Genomic DNA, 24,115 nt, shown 5'->3' with positions numbered 1-24,115 from the left:
TACGATAATATGTCTTTTACTATTTGTTTGTTCCTTAAATATGCAAAAATGGGGTATATAAAAAGCCCATAACGTGTTCGAATCGTAACTGATGTAAGTGTTAGATCCGTAGAAATGTATTCGTTGTTCCTATCGGAGATCTTTGCTTTAGAAGTTACCGTTTTAATAATGGTTCAATTGAATAACGAGGAACAAAGACTTTGATATATTTTTAAGAACATTTAAGAACATTTCTAGTATTTATATATCTACATAAATTATATGTATATATTTAGACTTCTAATTTGAAAATAAGCTTTCCTTAGAATGAAATGACAAAGTGAAGCAAGTTTTAATTAATTAAGGAAGTTTCATATTTTTACATATACTTATATGGAAATATGTCACTGTTTTACTTTGAATGTGGAATGGCAGTTTCGCGTTGCTGCACGGACGATAGTTCTTAATCGGCGGCACTCGGAACGCGACAACTTCCCGTCGCGATTACACGAGAGGTTTCACAGCTGGTAACAGGTGGTCCGAAAGTATCGTAAATAAAGCTACCTCTAACGACGGTTTCCGGTTAGTATCGAGCAATTAAACTATCCAACTGGATCTAATTAAGAACGGCGGACAGTTCCGGATTGAAATTATTCAGACTACCTCTAAATTTCAACCCGATTCAATCGAGGACCGCGGCTGGACGAAATTTAATCGGTAAAATCAATTAAAATGGAGCGACACAAAAAAAGGATCGCCGTTGAGAAAACTTCGTTGGGAAAAGTACTCGCTCTATTCTGGCCGTTTGCACTTCTAATTAATCACTTGTCTTGTTCCAAATGATCACGGAAATTCCATGAAAAAATGTGATATTAAAAGAATATTTAATACTATCAACGAGTTAAAATGGCTCCATTTTGAGCGAGTTAAGTAGAAAATTTCGATTGGAAATGTACACAATAGAACTTCTATATAAGAAATCAAAATGAAAGTTGTATGAAAAAATATATATGAAATATCATTCGAGTCACCAAAAACACATTGCTGTAAATCTACAGTTTCTGTGAAAAATTGGAAATCAATCATTTTGACAACTTTGGTAATTCCGTTAAAGATATTAAAGTTCAAAAATCGTGCAGGTTTGACGTGGTGGTAGGTACGTTCGAAATCAAATTGGAAACTTGTCAACGGTAAAACGGAATATTTCATTCGGTCTGCTCGTCTACTTTATTTCGAGCAGCAACAACTAGATGCGTCGTAAATTCTACGTTGAAACCATCGCAATCAGTCAATCATTCTGAACGATCCTCTACTTTAAGGACAACGAGCGAAGTCGGTCATGGTTGTAACTAGAAATTCCGTAACGTACTGCCAGATTGTGTCTAGCCGATAATAGCAGATAAAATCGATCAAACGGAATAGCGTTTTCAATCGTATTTGTCTCGACGGGAGGCATCTTTCAAAGAGATTCCAATAGTCGATGAACTTACTACGAGGCAAAAGACGAATAATCGAGTTCTCGTGCCGACACCAACCGTTTCGTCGAATCTCTAATACCATTGTCATTAGTGTACCACGGATATTTCGATATTTTATTTGCATGTTAAATTGAACAATATTTTCACGAGATTATATCTATCATCAGCAAATTTGATGAATCAGTATCGTTCATCGAATTTTTTTTCTATCATGAATTACTGAATATATTACGAAAGAAAAAGTCGCTATAAATCACATGTATTGAATATTCAGAAGATTTATGATAAGAATATGGAAACTTTATTATTAGTTGCCATAAATATTCGAAGTATTCGCGTGATTTAGCTATTAAATGACAAACTGATACAAAAATTCCTGGAAACATAAATTTAACATTTAAGAGATTACAGACATCCTCCACTCCACATATACAATTTTTCAATGCATAAATTATATTTTAAAGGAAAGTAACAGATTCTGAATAAAGTTAGTTGCTCATTATAAATCACCTTGATTAAATATATGCACGTATACTATATAAAAATCCACTGTGTGATTATGTCAATCAGATATTACTTACATAATCGATATAGAAAAAACAGAACGTCCCAGAGAGTTAAATAAACCAGAATTAGTAAGGCGATCTGTTGGAGCAAATACACGATTGTGATCAAATTTCGAGTCAGTGATCTCAGTGTTTCACGGTAAGATGAACTTTCCGACTAATATCACGTAGGGATGGTCCACGATCGCAAATGCAAGAAGTAATACGCTCCCGCGGATGCAATTCTTGGGGAAGACGATGGAAGATGGTCTTATCTCTAAAACGGGAATGGCAAGGATCGATGCCTCGGCCTCGCATCCGGTCGGTACTTTCCTCGCTGTTGCAGCGGACCATTTTTATTTTCTTTGCCCCGAGGAAACAGAGAGAGGACCTTTTGCTTTCAAACCGGATGCAGCCTTCACCATTACACTCTGGGAACTCCGTCTTCCAGATTCGAGATAGAGACTGTGCCACTTCCAACAGTCGATAGATCACGAAATCTCACCTGAACCACTGCTTCTCTGAATTTCATTTTATCGATATTCGAAACCAATTTCTCCGTTTGTAATCGGTGGAGACGTCGACATTGTTTGAAACACGAGAATCGAGATTGATAGTTGAATATTTTCGTTATCGGAACTGGTTGAAAGGAGCCACGAGATTGTCGAACGTGATAGCATTCGAGATAACTTAACTGGAAGACTAGAGCAGGAAGTTAGATAATCGTTTAAAGCTAGAGAAATTAACCGACGCTTAAGCGCAACAGCTGACAGAAAACGGTAGATTCTAGCGTTGTTACCAGTCCTGCTTTCGCTCTCTGTTGCAAGAGATAATCTCCCACGCTCTGTTTGCGTAGGAAGCACTATTTTTCGAGTGTAATTAGGTCGATTAAGTGGAAATTCAAAGATCTTCTCTAATCATCATTGTCGCTTGAATTGGTAACAAAACGGACTAACAACTGAACACTCCAGACTGCTGTTACATTGATCGATCATACCAAACTAGATTCAATGTCTATTATCAACAATGTATTAATATTAACACGGCCGGTCATCTGGTAGATCGATCAAAAGGTGTCGATCATCGAAGGACATAATTACCATCGATAATTAGGCAGATAGTAAAGGATGATGCGCGGGCGGTCAATGACAACGAAGGATCCCGGATCGATAATCCTTCGGGTTTATCGAAGACGCTTCCGGCGTGTCCTCCTTCCGATCGGCGAGTATCGATCAATAGTTGCCCTCGGCTGTTCAGCGCCTTCGAGCGGGCATCGATAACCGTCGCCTGCCGGTTAATTAATTCGCCGGCTAACGTAATTACTTAGAGCTTGCAGAGCGTGTACGATACTATACACTGTACGTACTAGGAGAGGACACACGCACGACATACGCTTCGACCATCTAGCCTCTGCTGCCTCCCTGGCTCTATCGTGCAACGGCTGTTCACGGATTTATGGCCGAACAAGGATGATCTTGTTAATTTGGAAGCGGCATCCGCGTCACGGCCTATGTATTAGTTCTTGAAAAGGATTATTAGTAACGCGATCCACACGAACGGGTTAAACGCCGGTTCAATGGACCAGGATTATCGATTCCTGGCCGGAACTGATTGGCCCGCCTTCATTCCGCTCTCCCTGATAAAAACGATAATGCGTGGGGAACGAAAAGTGGTATCTTTATATAGATATGTTTAACTCATTAACTCTCATCCGTACTATGTGTCAATTTGACACATTTTTCGCGTAATACATGATATTATCCTGCCATTTATAGAAAAATTGATCTGTGACTTCGTAATTTTTATTTTTTCGACGTGCAATATATATATAATAAAAAATATATATAATAATATATATATATATATATATATATATATATATACTTTTTTACTATTGCCAATGACAAAATACGCGACAGAAAGATGTGTTATCGTTTGTTACAGAAAGGAGAGTATGTAATACACATTATTCTTATCAAGTCCATTGACAGCTAGTTCATTACTTTATAATTGTTGCACGACAATTATTCATTCGTTGTACAACTTGTTCAAAATACAGTTTTGCAACTGCTATAGTTTTACATAGCTTCGACTATCAAAATGTGGTGTAAATATGAAGAAGAGAAGAAGGTCACTATATCTTCACTTCGTTCTTTTCTTCGTTGTGACACACAGCTAAGAATGCTAAGAAGTTTGAAGCTATGCAAAGTGAAATAAGTGCGAATGAAGTCCGATACGTTCGAAGGAAAACTAGTGCGAATACATGCGAACGGCGATTAATTGCTTGTTTTTTCATTTCATCGACGTATCATTGTGTCAATTAGATACACAAGGACACATTAAAAGTTGCAAAAATGGGGGACAGATGAGACTTAAGAATCAACTTTGAATAAAAGCAACATTTCGTTACATGGTTGAATTGTGCTTTTTAATGTTGTGGTTAGAAAAAGAAATACCAAGGGTTTAATCGCTACATACTTGTGGTTCCATCTAGATACAAAAGATTTTACAAAATTTGGAAGAATCGACGTAGTTGCAACGTTAATAACCTACTGTTTTTAAATTACGCAAATTTTATTTGAATTTATGACTTATGTAATGCACTTTTGCAGAGTATCTATTGTTATAATACGTTTAGTGCTTACTTTAACTTTTGTTACTTTAACAAAAGAGTATGTAAATCGTACCTAGTAATATTGCGTTTACGTAATATTTTCGCGTTATTTTAATGGCTTTTAATGTACTACAAAAATAAATTTACCTTACAAAATCATACTTTTCGAAGGATAATAAGCATTTGGCGAGCTGAAGATCACAATGGTGTATAATGTTAAAAGATGGAGAATTTATATTTAATCTCGTATTTCAACTCTTAAAAGTATCATCCTTTTATTTTTCTGTTAAATTAAGTTATAACATATAATATTCTCTACCGCGATACATTTTCATGAATTGGAAATATATAATAAATTCTCTATAATAATAAACGCAGAAGACTGTTTTATGGAAAATAGCAGTGAATTCTATCCGTGAAATTTACAAAGCGATATATACATTTGGTATAAACTAAAAAATTCTATTTTATCTTTGAAAGCTGAAATTTTGCAATTTTGCCTGAAACTATATATAGAGACGTTGAATTAACTGTGTTAAAAATCTAAAATTGTATTATGATATTTTAGAACAAGCGCCAGGTGTTTTACGCTATAGTTATTCTATTTTTCTGCGATAAGTGAGTTTAACTGCCTTGTGTTTAACCATATTGTGGGGTGAAAACAGATTTTAAATTAGCGGTCACAAGTTTGCCATTCAACTGAATACTACATTATAAACGATCCCTTCTCTTGTACTTTGAATGACTCGACCATTTGCAGGTAGATTCGACGCAGGGTGCCTAAACTCCTAGACTCGAACCTTGTTTCACAAACGTGTGGACAGGACAGCCACAAATAGGATGACGAATTAAACAAATTATACGCGAGTAGTTAAACACCAGTGAAAAACTGTTCCAGGAAATATAAAAAAATATTGAGAAATACGAAAATGTTTGAACACTAAACATACTACGAAATTTTACGAATATGTTATGTGTGTTATACGAAACTTCGTGAAACATTATTAGTCAAACACATAAGTACAAGTTAAAAGAAATTTATTGCAAATACATATTTAGTAAAAAATTAGAATACATATAGCATAAATAGTTGCCTTGAACATATAATTAGTTCTAAACGTAGGCTCACTAAATATCATGATTTATTAATACAACAGATAATCGACTATTTAAATAAGTTTATAACATTTGGTATTACAAGATTCAAATTTTATCAATATAACCATGATAGTACCATGCCAACTTTATACAATGTACATGACATATTGAAACGAAGTATCACTATAAATGAATATTTATGAATATTATGAGTATTCATTCAAGGTTAACTAAACGATAAAACATAAACGTGTATAGTGGTAAAGTAACGTGCTTTTAGCATTGAATGCCGCATTAATGCAATAATTCTAATCTCCAGTGAAAATTGTTTTGTACCAAATGCATTGATACACCAAGATCACAAGGATTTGCATTTAAATATATGCGAAATTATTAATCAATGGACATTGCCTTTGTACATACGATGCGTTCTACGTAGCACAAAATTATGTATAATAGAACGTTCTCGATTTCACGCCGCTTTAACGTAAATCAAACGACTTTCGAAAGGGAAAGACATAAAGAAAAAAGACGGATTTTTAAATGTAGTCGCGACTGGTACGCCGGCGGCTTCTGTCAGAAGCAAGCAACCGGAATTAAAAATATCCGCTTTAATTAATAGCGACGCGGAATTTGAACATCGCGTTAAAAACAGGGATTCGTTAAAATTAACTCCCACGCCATTGAATGCAATTGCGTTGCAATTTGCGCTAAAACGCGAGCGAGCCTTGCCTTTTCAATTCGGTTTCATCTGTTCCGTGAAAAATTCCCCCGTTATTTTCCATGCGTTTGTACGTACGAACCATACATAAAAAAAAGGATATAAACGTATCGGGTTTAATTGTTCGTGTTATTTGTATCGTTCGAACGTGAATAAAGAAATAAAGAATGAACGTGAAATTCAACGGTGAATTCATAGTCACGGTTGAGGTTTTCACTGCTGTCCTGAAAATTAAACGATATCATTTAACGGTAATATGTCAATAACAATTTCGAGAAAAAAGTTAAATCTCTTCAATAGAATTTTGTACACCTTTCATTCTTTCATTTTCGCTTCTATTTCTACTAAAATCAAACTTACCATTAAGAAGGAAATTTTAACAAAAGAAGGAAATTGTAAATTAGTCCAAAATATAAAATGGGTACCATTTATACGCTTGACAAGCCAAGAAACTACAATTAATTCGTGTGACAGGCAACGTTAAACAAATGGGAAAATTGTGCTATTTTCTTGGTCGAATACAAACGTAACGAAAGAAATGCAAGTAAGAAGGCCAATTGAAAATTAGAAAGTAAGCTTTGAAAATAGGCAGTAACTCTGCCCAACTGGATGACACACGAGGGATTCTTCATTCTAATAGAAAGTAAATACCGGCACCTTATTGACAGAAACAGATAATTTAAGACCACGTAACTGGTAAGTTAAATTGTTTTTTCAATGATGCATACATTTTCTGAATACGCTAATATTATTATAGATTATGCTTTCAACGTGAAACTTGTTTAATATATGAGTATTATTGCAAATTATATCTTCTTGATAAACTTATAATCGTTGAAATGTTAATCAGTCATTAACAACATAATAATGAGAATATTACGAGAATATAGGCATCGCAATTGGAGAATTGTGTAATACACGATCAACACCGAGCGGAAAATGTTCAATAATTAATTTGCATCAATTAATCGTTAATTCAGCGTTCCAACTCTTATTCCAACTATTATTAGTCCTCACTTTGTGAGATTGGTGAACTAGGTTGTCCTTACAATGAGGCAAAAATTTTCCATTGTATAATAAATTGTACCTTCAACATGTATTTCTCGATTTTTAAAATATTAATCAATCACCGAAACAATATTTCGATCATATTGTAAACATTACAATTCAGAAACCATGTAGTACACGATTCGCACTGGTCGAAAAGTCGCTCAATAATTAATTTGCATCAATTAATCGATAATTCAACGTTCCGTTTCGATAGATAGAATATCGTCAACACGCCCTTTGTGAAGTGTTTTGCTTTATCATAATAAATTCATCAAAATCAATAGTGGCATACATAAATGTGTAGAGGGAACGAAGCTAAAATGGAATGTGGGATAATGTCCCATCATACTAAAAAAAAAAACCATACTAAACTGGTCACAGGTCCATACATGACATAGATTACTTTTGGAACGTGATATATGGTAATAAATGAACGATAGTATAATCTAAATGATTAATTACTTCTACCCCGGTTAATAAAAAGTTTAACAAACAAAAGTGTCTCATAATACGCAACAATGAATTTGATTATTCAGTGCAAAGCCCAAGATTGAAGTTGAAGCTTGTGTGACTTAAATAATCCTACCTTATTATATTGTTGAAATATCGTCAAAAATATTATCCACATATCGAAAGTGTAGGAGAGAGTAGTAATTTGTGGTGTGCAGGTTTCTCGTTCAAAATTATATTTTTATGAATGCTGTTCAAAAAATGGAACTAAATATAGATTTGCTTTACCTATTAAAAATTATAACGATCATAAAATTATCAAAATTCTACTGTAAATATTTTATAAATTATCGCATACTGTATACATTCTATGCACATTCACAGCTCAAAACTTTTTACAAATACTAAAAGAAATTCGCAATCTAGTAATTTGACAGTATCTCGTCTTGCTTGATTAATACACACATAAATAGATAAATAAAATAAACGATAATGGCTATGTTTATTTTCTTTTCATCAATCCGAAGGAAGCAGTATCAAAATATCATCAAAATATTATCGAAATATGTTCCAAATACTGTTCAAATATCACCAAAATATCGTTGAAATATCATCGTCGAGACGTTTAACGCGATGGTTCCGCGTGTACCGGAACGGATCGGGTTCGAGCGGGTCACCGAATTACTGCTAACCAGTCTCGGTCCTTCTCTAATGGTAATGCGATCGATATTCACCGAGGACGAGACACGTCGACCGCGAATAACGAGTTTATCGGCCGGAGACCCAGATTCCTGGTAAACCTATCCGTGGGAAAATTCAGGTCGACCGAGAAAGCGAATTCCGAATGCGAAACGCAGAATTCGCTCGCGGCTCGCCGGTCGACAAGCGTGAGGAAACGTGTCGTTGTCGGAATTATCGTACCCTGTCACCGGCGCGGACACGGCAAGACCTTCCAAGGGAACTAAAAGCCGAATGAAACGAGCATGGTGGCACGCTTTCCACATTGTATATAGCGACTCACGTCCAGCTACAAATCTCAGCTATATTTACAATTGATCGAATGCATGGATCAATCACGTCTAACATTTCTAACGTATCTATGTTGACTGTATGACTTAATTATCCTCGTCGTGTAATCCTTTATGCGTCTGTCATCGATGGGTTTTCGCTTTTACCAGCGGCGTAACAAACAGCTCTGCCATAGGACGCTTCGCGTTTGCCAGCTATATTTTCACATGGATTGCGCAGATAGTTTGGAGAATTTGATGTTTCGCGTGGTATTTACTCGGAATTTAATTTTTTTTTAACATGAAGGCTACAAAGACTACCAGAGTAGATAAATCAGATAATCTATAGCTCTTTTTTTAGAGAAGCTTCGTAGAATTACTTACAGTGCTCGCAAAATTTCTGACAGTAGAAGTTGATAGTTCCAGTATCATTGGGAAACTTTGGTTAGATTAGGTTTACGTGATCGATATTCGGTGGGGATTGTATCGAATGAAAATTGAGAGACTTCTGGTCAATTATACCGAAACCATTCAGCACTCGAGGACAATTTGTAGAATGATTGGCTTACAACAAACAGACGCCACAAACAAGCTAACGGACGCGGTCGGAATTGATTTCTGATTAATGGATTCCTATCGGGGACAGCGTAACGGATAAAGTTGATAATCGCCGTTAAAACATTTATAAAATGTATTTAAAAAATACGTTTCCTACGTTGTGCAAACATTTTTTTGTTTCTACCCAACGGATAACGTAATTACATTCCATCCATCATCAGTAAAAAAAGAAGAAGAGAAAAAGAAAGAGATAAACAATACATTATAATGAATAATACTGTGGTACATAAATCACTTTCCTGATTGGATAAGCAATTAAATACAGTGGGGTGAATCGATTCGGTACTTGTGGGCCGATTTTGCAGCTTGGAATTGAGGGACGAAAGGAATCCACGAAGGAATGCCGATAGAAATTCGAAGTACCGCCGGGGAACGACGTAATCGGCTCTAATCAACGTGCGTATCACGCTGTATATCTGCCGGATAGAATACGGGATTACATGGGCGATCTCTGCTATCCGATTGATTCATAATAGACTGTTAAATATTAAATAGCGTTTCGAATTCAACTGCGCGAGTCGAATCAGCTTTGCTCGTGTACGTATGTAAAACGTTGTGCAAGCGTACTCCTGTAACCTTCCAAGCGCTGCATTCATCGCGACGCGATAACGACTCGTTGCATTTACATGTTTCAGAATCGGCCTGTAATTATATAAAGCAAACACAGCGTTATGTTGTCACGAAGCTTGCGACTCGTTTTTCTCTCTTTCACTGCCACGAGAAATATCGAACACATCTCGGTAACGAACCGCATCACATAGAATTTAAAGAATTTTGTAAAGATAAAAGAGATAGGGAAAAGATCGGCAAGATTAACATGGTAATTGATGATGATACGAAGTAAGGAATATTGATCCATGAAGTAATGCAAGGAACTAGTAGGTGTAAACACAACGTGTCGATGAATGTATTAATTTATGAGTGGTGAAAGTCATCGATCTTGTATTCCACGTATTAATGTGCGTTTTTATAGCACTATGCGTCACTATGTTTATGGATTAGGTACCTACTACGTTCTTTGTTGAAGTCACGTATTCGTAAGTATATTTTTTCATAATGTCACGTATTCTTATGCTCGCCTTATGTTACTACTTTACTAGATAAGTTATTACGCAGGTATACTACTAGATAAATTACTACGTTACTACACCACAAAAAAACGTTCACGTCTTTCATAAACAATTCGTAATTCATAAATAAATTCTATCATTGCCGAGAACATTATCCTCCTCTTTTCATTATTCCCGCTTAATACCCGCATCTTCTATACTGTTTTTACTATTATTACAATTTACTATTATTTACTATTAATACAAACAATATAATTAATACAAACAAGAGAACGATTATTCTTCTGAAAATCGCCATTGATCAATCCACAAACCTTAAGCACAATCAGTGTCCATTGCTCCGGATCTTATAATTAAAAACGACGTTCGTCCCTGAACTATTTTGTCATGATATATAGAGACATAGCAAGTTTCGCATAATTCTGAGTATATTCCTTTAGTACATGAAGTACCAAAGTACTAAAGTACTAGTACTAGTAATGGAATTCCCGAGGGCAACGATACAACATTTCGGAATATTGTAATATATACAATAACTATATATATATATATATAGGTTTGTAGGTATAAATATATGTATAGATATATGGATACATAGATACGTAGATATATAGATACGCAAGTAGATATAGTTACGTACATGTATAGGTATATATAGCTATATATTGGTATATATATATTGGCACACACACACACACACACACACACACACACACACACACACACACACACACACACACACACACACACACACACACACACACACACACACACACACACACACACACACACACACACACACACACACACACAGATTTACAGGTAGTTATATAGCTATTTCGGTATAGAGATATATATAATCCTATAACCTATGTAATTCCTTAATCTATGCACGACAATCTGCGTGAAATATACAAGATCTCGAACTATCACAAAGCTTCTTCCCTGTCCTTCCGCTTCTAATCTTCTCATCCGTTCCATATCGAACATTGTGTCACCTTCAACTATCGTTTACCTAGGAGGACTCTTAGTTGCTTGTAATTCGACATTAATTCGTCATGGAGCGGAAAACGACGAGAAATCATGGCAGAAAGTCCTAAAACCAATGACACAAGACGACCTTTGAATTTCTCTGATAAGAATAATTTTAATCGTAAAGTCTTCAGACTCTCGTGATTTGGATTGTTATAGCCAATACTGTTTACAATTAGCACTATTATAGATAACATTGCTGCGTTCAACGCTGTTGGGGCCGTGAGGGGTCGAATGTCATCAGTGTTCCTCTACAACAGTGTTAATTGTAGATTTTTATCTCCATTAGGATTATTTTGTATTACACTCTACAATATACGTCATAAGGTAGATTACAAATCGATGCGTTAACATCTCAGATTGCTAAGTCGTAGATTTTCAGGAACGAGCAAATAGCACTACGAATCACTGCTGTAGATTTGAATAATACAATATTACAAGATAACGAAAAAATTCGGCGTCTATCGTTTTTTGCGAATGATTGCGGAACACTTAAGGAATCACGTGAGGTGTTCGTTGGTAATCCTGAGTTGATACTTTTGAGTTGAAATCTTAGAGCTTATCAGGGAAGTATGAAGAATTGCATTTAGAATTTTTAGTGGTTATTATACTTTAGGGGCCTGTTATAAACTCGGTATCTCCGAAGAATATTTTGAAATTATATTATGTCGATACAAGTTGACGAAGTTTATAACCTGAAGAGGTACCGCAACCTTTTCGGAAGATCGAACGTCTCACATCAGTTCGGATATTATCCCACCCTTACCAGGAGAAAGCGTGTCAAGGTCGCATGGAAGGGTGGTTGTGACATACAAGATGCTATTGATTGGAAAAGTAATTTTTGACAATCAATTAGCGTATACCCGGAACAAATTTGAGAGCTGGAAAAATCTGAGCGGAACATACATATTTTAGCTTTCCATCAATATATGTCTTTGACAATTCGATCAGTATACATATTCTAACAGTCGATTAGCACGGACGTCGTAGTACAAACAACAAAATATATACATTCTGTTGTATTCGATGAACTACTGGAGACAGACGTGTCTGTACAGGTAAAATTGATATCAAGTTGTGAATTCCTAATATTCTGGCACGACTCTTGTTTGCAGAAAATCGAATAAAAAAAATAGCTGTAAGAGGAGGATACATACTTTGACGTGGATTTTTCAGAGAAGCGAAAGGATTGAGAAAATTAGACGTAAAAAGATTCGTTATTTTTAAATTCTTAAACAAGATACCTTGGAGAGATCTCTAAGTGGTAGCTGGTTAAAAGCAACGTCATTACTTTCGTCATTTCGAACGTTCGCGGGCACTTCAAAGAGCACGAAGTCGCGTCTGGCGGAAGGCTAATCGAGGGTTTAGCGGTTCCTCGGCAATGCAAATTAAAGGAACCGCGTTCCCGCCGAAAACATGGTTTCTGCGAAAGGATATTACGAAAGCAACGCTACTTTCGTCAGATTCTAAAAGAACAAAAGAGGAACAACATTAAGGCAGGTTCTCTGCCGTGACTATGACACAAAAATAAACAGACTTGATAAACCTGAGCGAGGAGGAAGATAGAAAAGGGTGAAAAAGAGCGACAGAAAGAGAAAGAGACCAGGCAAGAGGGAAAGAAAAAGAAAAGGTAGACGTGTAAAAGAGAAGAGAGACTCTCTACCTAGCAATTTCATTACGAACCACGAACGGTATCATGAGGGACGAAGAGAATGGAAAAGACGAAGAGAGCGTGAAAGAGGAAAAATAGCGCTGAAGGTAAAATGCCAGTTTGGCTTGCCGAGAAAAAGGAGCTGGAAATCTAAATATTTAGGATACCGTTCTAGGGCGTTTAAATATTAAACATGACTCCATGCGAACTCCTGTATAGGGGCTATATCGTCTGTTTTCCCTGTTTCTTGTTCTCCTTTGACTCTTGAGGATAAACGAAAGGAGAGAGAAATGGCACCCTTTGATCGAACGGCCTGCGTTGCAGAGGAAACGCATCGAATCGAATCTAATCGACGTAAACCGAACGAAAGACTCTGTGTCTTTGTATGATGTCTGTGTATCAGACAAGGGTAGAAAAAGGATGGGGAAAAGATCTGAAACAACGACTTCCACTTGAACAGCGTGCCATAGGTTAACAACGTTTTAAATCACATTTGATGGGCTTTCATGGCGACATCACGCGGCGGAAGCGAAATATTCATGACAAAAACGAGAAATATGAAAGGCGGATGGAGAATAAACGGAACAGCGAGTTAGAAAATGAACGAGGGTGGTCGCGATAGAAACAGAAAAGGGAGTCTCGTGCTCGTGAATCGGAACTGTTACCGGTTAAAGAGCATATTTCCCCGATGCTGCTCGCACGACCGTGATCCTCGACTTCCGGTCGGCCGAGCTTGCAGTTTCAAAGTTCGCTGAGTGCCGGTAAACATCGTTAGCTGGCGATCGGCTTACCGATATGTAATTAAGCCTGTGGAAACTAAATCTGCGAGGAATTGACGTGGTAATCGGCTCGATGCCAGAGCACAGCGGAGCTACCTTGAAGAATCGTGGTTCGCTTTTGGTCCCTTCGAAAGGCTCCAGGACTTTTCAACTCGATTATAATTGACGGAACGATCGAGCAGGATATTCCAGCGGGTGGGATGATATCGGAAAATTAAAATCCTACGACTCGCTGTCGAACGGTGATGAAAACTTTATTATCATCGTGGATTCGAGCAAGGTTGACTTTAGTTGAGATTTACGTCACTTGTTTGGATCTGTATCTTAAGCATTTCACAGTAGCAAGTTTGAACCAGCTGTTAAATATAATACCATAACTTCCTCACTTTAAACGCTATCGTACATAGCGAAATTATTTACATTTATCTCAAATAAAAAGTTGAAAGTGCTTATTTCTTGTAGATACTCTTTTCTTCTTCCAAAAATGCAGTAAATCTTGAGACTAGAGACACGTATTTACTAAATCGTTTGACATTTTATTACGCTGCCAAGGAATTGATTGTAAATTTATGTTTCTCAATTCTTGTAATGCTTCCTTAGACAACGAGACAATTATTAAAAAGAAACGTTTAAGGACCGCTGACAGGAAAAATGAAGCGAAGATAAGAAAGGCCCGTTTGAGAATGGAAAAGTTGAATAGGAATGGCTCTTTTAAACACGAGGGCGAAGTTCGCAATTTTTTTGCTCGATTACAGGCTAACCGAAAATAGAATTATAAGGATCTCGGGAGTGGGAAGGCGGACGGAACAAAAGAGTGGCGAGCGGGAGGGGAGAATAAAGAAAAGAGAGGCAAGGCGGAAACCATGGAAATTTGTTATCCAGAATGACCCCGCTTATAAAGTTCACCGAGAAGTTCGTGTCGTTCGATAACAGGCCAGACGGAAGGTCGACAACGATGAGGGGGGTCGAATGGGGGTGAGCAGGGCTGAAAGTTTGCTCAAGATTGAGCATAAGAACCATAGAACGGAAGAAAAGAGCCAGGAATGCGACAAAATCGTCGAGAAAGGAGAGACTCGCGTATTCTAGCATTACAATCCAACTGGAAGATACATTTTGCTTTCGACAATATATATCTCAATATCTCAATATTACGAATAAATAAAATATTTAGAAATAACAGTAAAATCCTTTATATTGAAAATATTTGCGAAAGAAAATGGACGAAATATATAATCCATGTACATCCTCATATATTATTCTCTGTCCGATAACATTCAAGAAGAAACAATTAAATATGTATCAAATATTTCGTTACCGCGCCTCGTATTTGCTTTGATCGTATTAAAAATAAAACGAAACGTTTCGTGATCAACCATACACAGTTATGTTCCGTTTGTTAAGGAACGAGGAAAATTGGGAAGAGCGGGACGACCCTCGCGCGAAGATTTACAAACAGGAGGGTTGTAAAGAATTCCGCTAACAATCGCACCGTAGGAAGAAAATAGGGGGCCGACGAGCGACTTCAAAGCGACGGGGGTTTCTCTTCGTAACTGTAGTGGAGAATGTAGAGTATCGTGCGTGCACCATTACGATTTCCCGCTATGAGGAAGAGCACCACAATAACTGACTATAAATTAACGACTGTAGGTAATGATACATGAAACGGAGTTATTTAGTAATACTTAAAAAACGAATGAGGAAGGAGTACATAACACACGGCATCTGAACGCACAAATATTTCTTTTATAACCTCGAAACACTTTGGAAAAATGAAGATATTATTTATTGACTAGTATCCCAATTATATCGTAGTGACATATTAACATTATTGATATAAATCAATGAGATATCTTTCAACACACAATCCTTCTATGTTTGCGATGTAGAAAATTATATTTAACAACTTTGAAAAGGCATTAGACTACGAGTATGTAGTGCGAGATCCTACAAGGTACGAACCAATCAGTATACTCACCAATAGTTAATTATTTCAAAGAAGACAAAGTTCCTAACCAAACATGCTATACAAAGACTACACAGCAAAACAATGGCTACGCCACGCGGTACAAAAGAGAACTTGTCGAGGACGAAAATTCCCTCGAATATCCTTGCGCTTCTTTACTTCAGTTCTTCGCTCGACTACACGGTCGCGTTATGCATGTTTAAAAATCAGCCCGACGACGTCGGCGAATGTCACAGCCGGTTTAATAATTCGCGAATCAAAGAAACCGGCGCCTTGCGCCCTTATGGATGCAATCTGGGAACATGATTGAAATTGTCGAAATTAGGTTAACGAGAAAGTCGAGCCGAGAAACTTTTTCAGCCTTCCATCGTCCTTTGACTTGGTCGTAATAAAGAGCAGCAACTTTTTATCATTCCCCTTTCGCCAGCCCAGTATCCTCGAGTGCGGGTTGAAAATCGATCGATCGACTTTGTTTTCCAAACGGACAGACAACAAATTGATGGTGGGAAAAATGGGAAAGCGACGGTTTAGAGATTTCTGTGAGTTTCAGAGGGTAAGGCAAAAACATGACGATCGATTTGCATGCAGTTATCGTCGACCTGGTTTTCTAGACGACGTGCCAAGAGGTGGTGAACATTAGCCCGACCCAAGGGGATAAGCTCCTTCGTCTTCTTCGAGATGGAATTTCATTAGAATCGGTGATTATAAAACGCCTCGGAGATGGGTAAGCCACCCTTCTGTCATGGGATGGGTCGGCGTCTTACTTTCCTCGCGAGAGGGAGAAAGAGGGTGAAAGGAGAGAAATATATACAGAGGGAAAAAGAAGGACAGATGGAAGATCAGTAGCGGCATTTCCAAACTTTGCTATTGGACGTGGACTGCTCTCGCCTGGCTAAACTTGCAAAAACTTTTGAACTCTCTCGCTCTGTTGCCGGTTTTTTAATGAATCGTCTTGTTAAAGAATATTCGGCTGATTTTTTTCGAAGTCACCGCTCTCACTGCGACAATAACAAGTCTTAATTGCATTGACTCTCTATCAGAACCAATTGAAGCGAAACGAGTTAAGTCGTTATTTTGGGTATCGTTTAAAGACTACCGATGTGTTACGTCGGATGACTCTTTACCTAAACCAGGCCACACACCGCGGGCAAGATGGCAACCAGATATCTGCACATCCTTACTGCGTACCCTCAATAGCCTTAAGGACCCACCATAAATCTCAAGAATTTTCTAGCTAAGGTCCTTCAGATCGAACAAATATCTTTTATTTCAAGTGTTCTTTACATTTATTGTTTACTACGGCAAGACACGAGAAAGGTAGTTTTTCTCACGTACGATGCTTCCCACTAGCAACTTTCTATCGGCGGCTAAGACCCTTCCTAGTCCACCAACCTTCTTATTATCCAATCAGAAACAATGTCTACTGCTCTTACTTTCCTAACCAAAATTGTCATCAACAAATCCGATAGTGCCGTGCGTTAGACACACCCACCATTAGCTTTCCTCCGCCTCAGCATCGTCACTAAACTTCACTTATTCTTCATCGTTAGAATAGTCAACATATCTTTACCGGGTTTCTACCCTTAGATCAATCATTTACTTAACTTGTACATACGCACCAGCGTAACTATCGTCTTTACAAAGTTGTTGGAATAAACATTAATTTATACCTGTTAACTCAGTGTAAACCCAATTGAACTACCCTATTATCCTAACAGAAATAAGGGGATCGATCATTTCGTGGTCTTGATTATCTAATCATAACGGGAATTTACGACGTTGACGTGCTTTCTCGCGATCGTGTCTCTCCGCAAGTGGTCGAATAAACACGATGATTGTATAAACGAAGCGAAAATATATCAAATTTGACGCTTTTCCATTAGAGCGAAAAAAAGTTCATGCATTGTAATGTACCCAAGTTACTGTTTTCACGTAAAACCAAGCAGATATTTTTCAATGATTTTTAACTAAGTTTTGTATTATTCTCGCAACGAACATTTTAAAAAAATTTCCCTCGAACCAGTTAAAAGCTTTACATTGAATTTCCATGAATCATTTTTGCAATTGCTTGCCAACTCAATCATCTCACAAATTCAGAACTGAATTTTTCATTGTTCCTGCCTTGGCTATATCAAACATATTTTTCTCCCGATGAATTCTTTTTCTAAATGTCTCTCTCAAAACTCACTTTTTTACCAATTCAAATCTTCACGTCAAATACCAGCAAGCCACTTCATTAATTATTTTCCAACTTGACTGCCCTACAAGTTCACATAATATGTACATCGTAATTCACATTTATAGTACATTGAAAGTAATTGAACGCTTCTATCCTTCCGATTTGTTTCAAACTTTACCAATATAACCATGATAGTCGAGTTTCGTTACAATGCTAATACATAAGTATAATATACATAATACTCTATAAGTATCATCAAAGTATCATAAAAGATTTCCATAACTATTCAAATACCTTGAGCTACTGTGTTTCGTGTGTTGCGGGGGTCAGAGAACGAGAGTTTAGGAAAGAACAATTCGAAGGCAGAGCGCATAAATTCAAATGTCTGGTTGCCGTTGCGTCGCAAAAGCGGGCCGTGAATATTCATTGACCATAGTCTAGCCTATCCGTGGCTCCGTGGACACTTGTCGTCCTCAGTAGCGATACACGGAGAACGAGGGAACCAGCCAAGCACGGTTGCTTTGTTTGCTTGTTAGATCCATATCTTGTGACAACGCTTCGAATCGGACGCTTTTATAGAACGCGGTGGGACTGCCGAAACGCGGTTTAATTAACAGAAATTAGTCGACCGAAAAGAAGGGGACAATAAATAATTATGAACGACAGGTCGGAGTCGGGATTCCCTTAATTGGAACTTAATGCCTTGCAGAATTCCTCATGAAAAATATTTATGACTGAAATTCGCGCACTTCGAGCTCGGTCCGCGTTTAATTAGTCCAGCGTATAGCCTTTTGATAGGATATCTTTTTAGTTTGAACCGGGCATATTCGACCACATGTGTAAACTATTTGCATTAAAAGTGGAATATTACACGCCGGTCGTTACACAAAAATTATACATATTTCGAAAACCTTTTTCGAGGATTAATATTGCATTGTTCGTGCGCATACAGCAACGAATCGATTCGATCATGAAATAATTGTATACGGCAATATGAAATATATAGTTCCTCGGATATTGCGATTCGATAGATGTCGAATATAACTCTTGATCAATTCCACATTTTATTAATTGTTTGATTTCATTACATGATTACACGATTAACATTTAGTTCTCAAGAAACAAATTACTTTCATATGATCATTCATCGTAAGATAACAAAAAGGATGCTAAATTCTAAGATAAATTTAAAAAATAGTGTCTGTAACATTATTAGTTTCCTGTACATTTTAATCTATAGTGTTGATCGATGGTAGCTTCTGAGCGATTTATACGTAGTAGCAGATAGAAGAAAGTTTAATCTTCTGCTGCTCTAGTTATTCGACATTTTCACTGTTAACTGATGTTTGTTCAATAAACTACATTCAAAGGTTGTATTTATCTTACCATGAAATCACAAGAACTTAAAGTCAGTACTCGTACGCATAATATCAGTAACTCTTTTACTAGATCGACAATATCCTAAAGTCTATATTATATCTATTCCGTAGTTTTGTCAAAGTCAATTTCGTTTCATAAAATTATCATGTCTTCTCATACCGCTCAACGAGTAACTATTCTTTTTTCCGGCCATTACACTTGATATCTAACGCAAAGAGATCAGTCATTTTCTCTACCACAATATCTTAACCATCGACCACATTCGTAGCGACGAATCTCTTTGCGATACAAACAAAAGGGTATAATCATGGATGGCTGGTTGAAAATACCTCTTCCGCAAAGGTTACATATGCGCAGCGAATTAGTCAGACGGCGCGGCCAACTCATTGGAATCCCTTTGAAACGAATGAATAATCAAGTCTGACGTAACGTTGGATAAAAGCCGGGCCGCGTTCTAAGCGATACGAAAATTAACGTCCGGCGAGCTTGATGCTGTCACAAGAAATACACACGCGGTCAAATCGGGTCTGATAATTAATTTTCTACCATCGATGTTTCGTTAATGCTACGGTTTACCGTCTAATTCGGAAAGGCGTGCAATATTGTTCGTTATATCGAAAAGTAGGTACGATCGGATGAAATTCGTCACGCGACGAAGTAGCCTGACAAAGTTAAAATTTCATTGTATCCGCCACGGCTGTGCTTCCGACTCCGGCGAGCTACGTATCAAATTTCCTTCCATTTTCATCCTTGCGGTTACATAGTAGGTAGACGCGCGCATCTCGAAAAGGCATCAGTCAACAAAATGGATCAACACGAACAAGAAAGAGTCGTTGCAACCGAGAATATTCGATGGTAACGAATGTACACGGGTCTTCAGATTATCGACGACCGTGATATTGATCGGTAAAATTAATACGACAAGATCGAATTTAATTGACCGACAACCAGTTACCACCGCCAGTGTCCGCGTGTATCTATTCACGATAAATCACTGGAAAGGGATAGCGACACCAAACAGAATAAAAATAGAGTACCAAGTATACACTTAATTTATATTACTCCGAAAACAACCTCGAACAAGGCTAACCTAGAAAAACACTGCCAACAAAACGCTTCGTAATCGCGGACGCAAAACTAACGCAAGAAGAGATGACGGATAACAGTTGCCGGTTTTGCATCGTGAGTCACGCGTTCGCGCGAATTGCGTGGCCGATAGGTTCGCACGAGAGAAGCAACGTATAGCTGGTTTCAGTGCAAACCGGTCTTCTCGCCGTTTCACGCAACCAATCTCCATCTTCGTGTATATGTTACTCTCCACACGCAAACAGAGTCCATGCGATTCAATTTCATCGACCACAGAAAAAGATATATAGAATGAGATTAGCAGAAGGCAAAAGGAGACGAAACGATAGGAAGAGAGACGACGTCGTGTCTACTTTGGAATTAGCACGAGACTAACGCAAACACGTGTGTCCCATTTACCGGGATTCAACGCTCGCGCGTATGCGCAACGAGCGTGTACGCATTCATGCGGTCGCTGCTACCCTTCTGCCTGTTAATACCCTCGATTAACCTCTCGTTGCTAACGATCTGCGAGCGACGTTTAATTCGATCATCGGTTTTACGCGGGCAAATTCATTACGCGGCGCGGATAGTCGCGAATCGCACACTACTGTTGATCGAACGTTGTCAGGTGATTCCCTCATCTTTCGAGGTGGAGCTAATGATTTGCACTAGGGAGGTCAGATAGGGGAAAACAGATGTTTACTGGTAGAGAAATCCGTGCAGATGGTTGGAATTGAACGAATGAAAGGGGTCGGTCGTTTCGATGCGGGCAGAAAATAATTAACATTTTATGAGAAGATAGGAAGAAAGATGGAAATAGTGAGAAAATGGACAGAATGATGGATTGTTTTCTTGAAATTGTTTTGCATATTCAATATTTACAAATCACGATGTGGTGTACCTCTGATAGAATGTCAATTGAGAATTGCATTTATGTTTTGTATAATATTACATGTGTGGAGTTTACTATATAAAAGTTTGAATTTAACTTGAAATAGTTCAAACGTAACGGATAGCGTTTGAAATGTAACTAAGTATTCGGTTACAATACAACTGTTTCGCATTCAGAATGGCGTTGGAAACGTAACAGGATTTAGAGGATTCCTTTTGATCTATTCGATCCATTTGGTCAGTTTACGCATTGTTTGTAAGGCAATAGATTCTTTGTTCGGATTTCAGTGCCTATTGAACCTAAGGTCTATTGTATAGTATGGGTGAACCAAAAAGTTCGTATAAATTAACAAGTATCATAGCATGCGAATTTGTATATTCTCGAAGAAGAATACATTTGAAAAATAGCGTAGAAGAATGAAAACAATATTATAAATTTTCTAAATTTTACCAAATCAATTCTAACTGTTAGCCATGTATCCATATGTATGATTAAGAATTTATAACCTAGATCGGCAAACACTTACTGAAAACAAGAGATGTTTATAAGTAATTCACCAGGATGCTTTCGAAACAGCAATAATAAAATCTACCTTCGAATTTAAGTTACTTCGTTTTGTCTGAACCTCGAGAAGTCCATATGTTCCGGCGATTTAATCCCGATTTTTGCGACGGTTTATCTTTCGAGCAAGCTACCCTCGAGCGGCGCTTAATTTGCGGAAAAGGGGCGTTATCGTTAGGATCGACGAGCAGCTGTGACGGCTCTCGCCCTTCCATTACAGGGTTAACCGTAATGGATGTTCGGGATATACGGTGCTATTCGCATTTCTGGACCACATAGTTCAAAATTAGCAGGGACTCGTATCTCTCGTTTATCAGTAGTTCTGAAATGTCATTTGTATTGGTGAAATGCAACGTGCTATGCCGAACACGCGTTCAACATCCTGATGAAGTTTTCGATCGGATCGATGACACTTCATGGCTAATATTTGTCTTTTATTCGTTGTCATTTGAAACGAGCTTTCGTCAAAAGCATTTGATCATTAATTTTCTTTCTCTTTTGTTTATCTCGTATGTAATACCACCCAAATGCTTTTACCTTTTATACGATATCTGACTTTTCTCTTATATTAAAATAAGACATCATAAGAGTCTAATTAGAGAAACATTCGAAGAATAAAAATCGTCAATTATATTTAAACTGTCAATAGTAGCTTCGATAATTCGAATCTCGATAATTTCGATACTTCGGATAATCAAACAAATTGCCAACAAATCGATGAGTTTACAAAGCATAAAACCCGATATTACACATTTCCCTCCACTGATTTTATACGGCCAATCAATTTCATGCTCACTCTACCGATACTCCCAATGGCAAACAGATTTCACCAACGCTCAAATAAAACTCTAGAACCGATCAAACATAACCCAGACATCAATCCCATAAAAATCCAGCAACCATCGTTCCACGAGTCGATTCGACAACCGTTCTGAGGAACCAGGGAGCTGGCACGTGCCGCAAAAAACCCTGTCCATTGGACACCGAAAAACCGAGCAAAGGGAAAACGATTCGTCTTCTTTATCGGGCCGTTTCGCGGTCGAACACCGGCGAGAGAATCGGTTGAATCGAGAGGGTGAGGAAAAAGCTTGCAGTCAATTACGCGTCTCGGTCAGTCGAGTTAGACAGATGCGAACCGGCCATCACAGAATTTCATGCGCAGCTCGGCCCTCTCGTTATTACTTATTCGATGGATTTACGAGCTATCCGACCGTTTCGTCACGAGCCACCGGCGTAAATACACAGGCCGAGCACGAACAGGCCGTTTCCTTTTCTAGCCATACTTCGAAACCCGATAAATTATTTCACGTGGAGGCAGGATTATAACCGCGGGGCGTGTTCTGGCTACAATTGGTTCGGTATGATCCGTGGCCGATATAAAAATGAAACAGAACGGAAATCGGTAAAGGCAGAAGAAAACAAGAGCAAAGAACGAGGGAAAAATTGAAGCAAGTTAGTTACTGATCGCGTTTCGTTGAGTTGATTGTACGCTGCGTGCGTGCAACGTTCGTGAATTCAAAGCAAACGCGATTCTATTTGCGTGTCCCGTCACAGGTCCTCGGCGTACACTAAATTCGCTGTAAATTATACGTACGAGGGACGTAAAAAGTTCGATACACACGCGACCGCAACGAATAATCCCATTGGGCTCCGCTGTTATGAAACGAATAAAAACTAATATAGCATATATTTTTCGTTTCTTTGTCACTTATAGAATTTCATTGATGTTGGGATTGGTAGGTTAAAACTCGAATTATATGATTGTAATTATGTGTAATTCAGTGTCAAAGTGCAATTTCAATAAACATGTTTAAAAATAAAATTGTTGTAAACCTTTTACTAGTACTGGAAATATTGTTTCTAGTTGGATTAGGCTTGTTTGAAAAATAACGATTTGCTTTATTCAAATATCTTAATCAATTCTGACCTAGCTGGTCATTGACGATTCGCTAGTATCATGGACACCAGAGTAGCACCACT

At 37.7% G+C, this 24,115-nt stretch overlaps 1 protein-coding gene across 6 annotated transcripts in view; it reads right to left on the bottom strand.

Moving 5' to 3' along the window:
* LOC100643741 (mucin-5AC) overlaps nucleotides 1–24,115 on the bottom strand; it is a 331,083-nt gene that overhangs the window by 64,670 nt on the left and 242,298 nt on the right. The window lies entirely within an intron of this gene.

This window comes from Bombus terrestris, chromosome 12 (assembly GCF_910591885.1).
Source record: "Bombus terrestris chromosome 12, iyBomTerr1.2, whole genome shotgun sequence".
NCBI classification, from domain to species: domain Eukaryota; kingdom Metazoa; phylum Arthropoda; class Insecta; order Hymenoptera; family Apidae; genus Bombus; species Bombus terrestris.
This window is presented reverse-complemented; position numbering and strand designations above follow the sequence as displayed.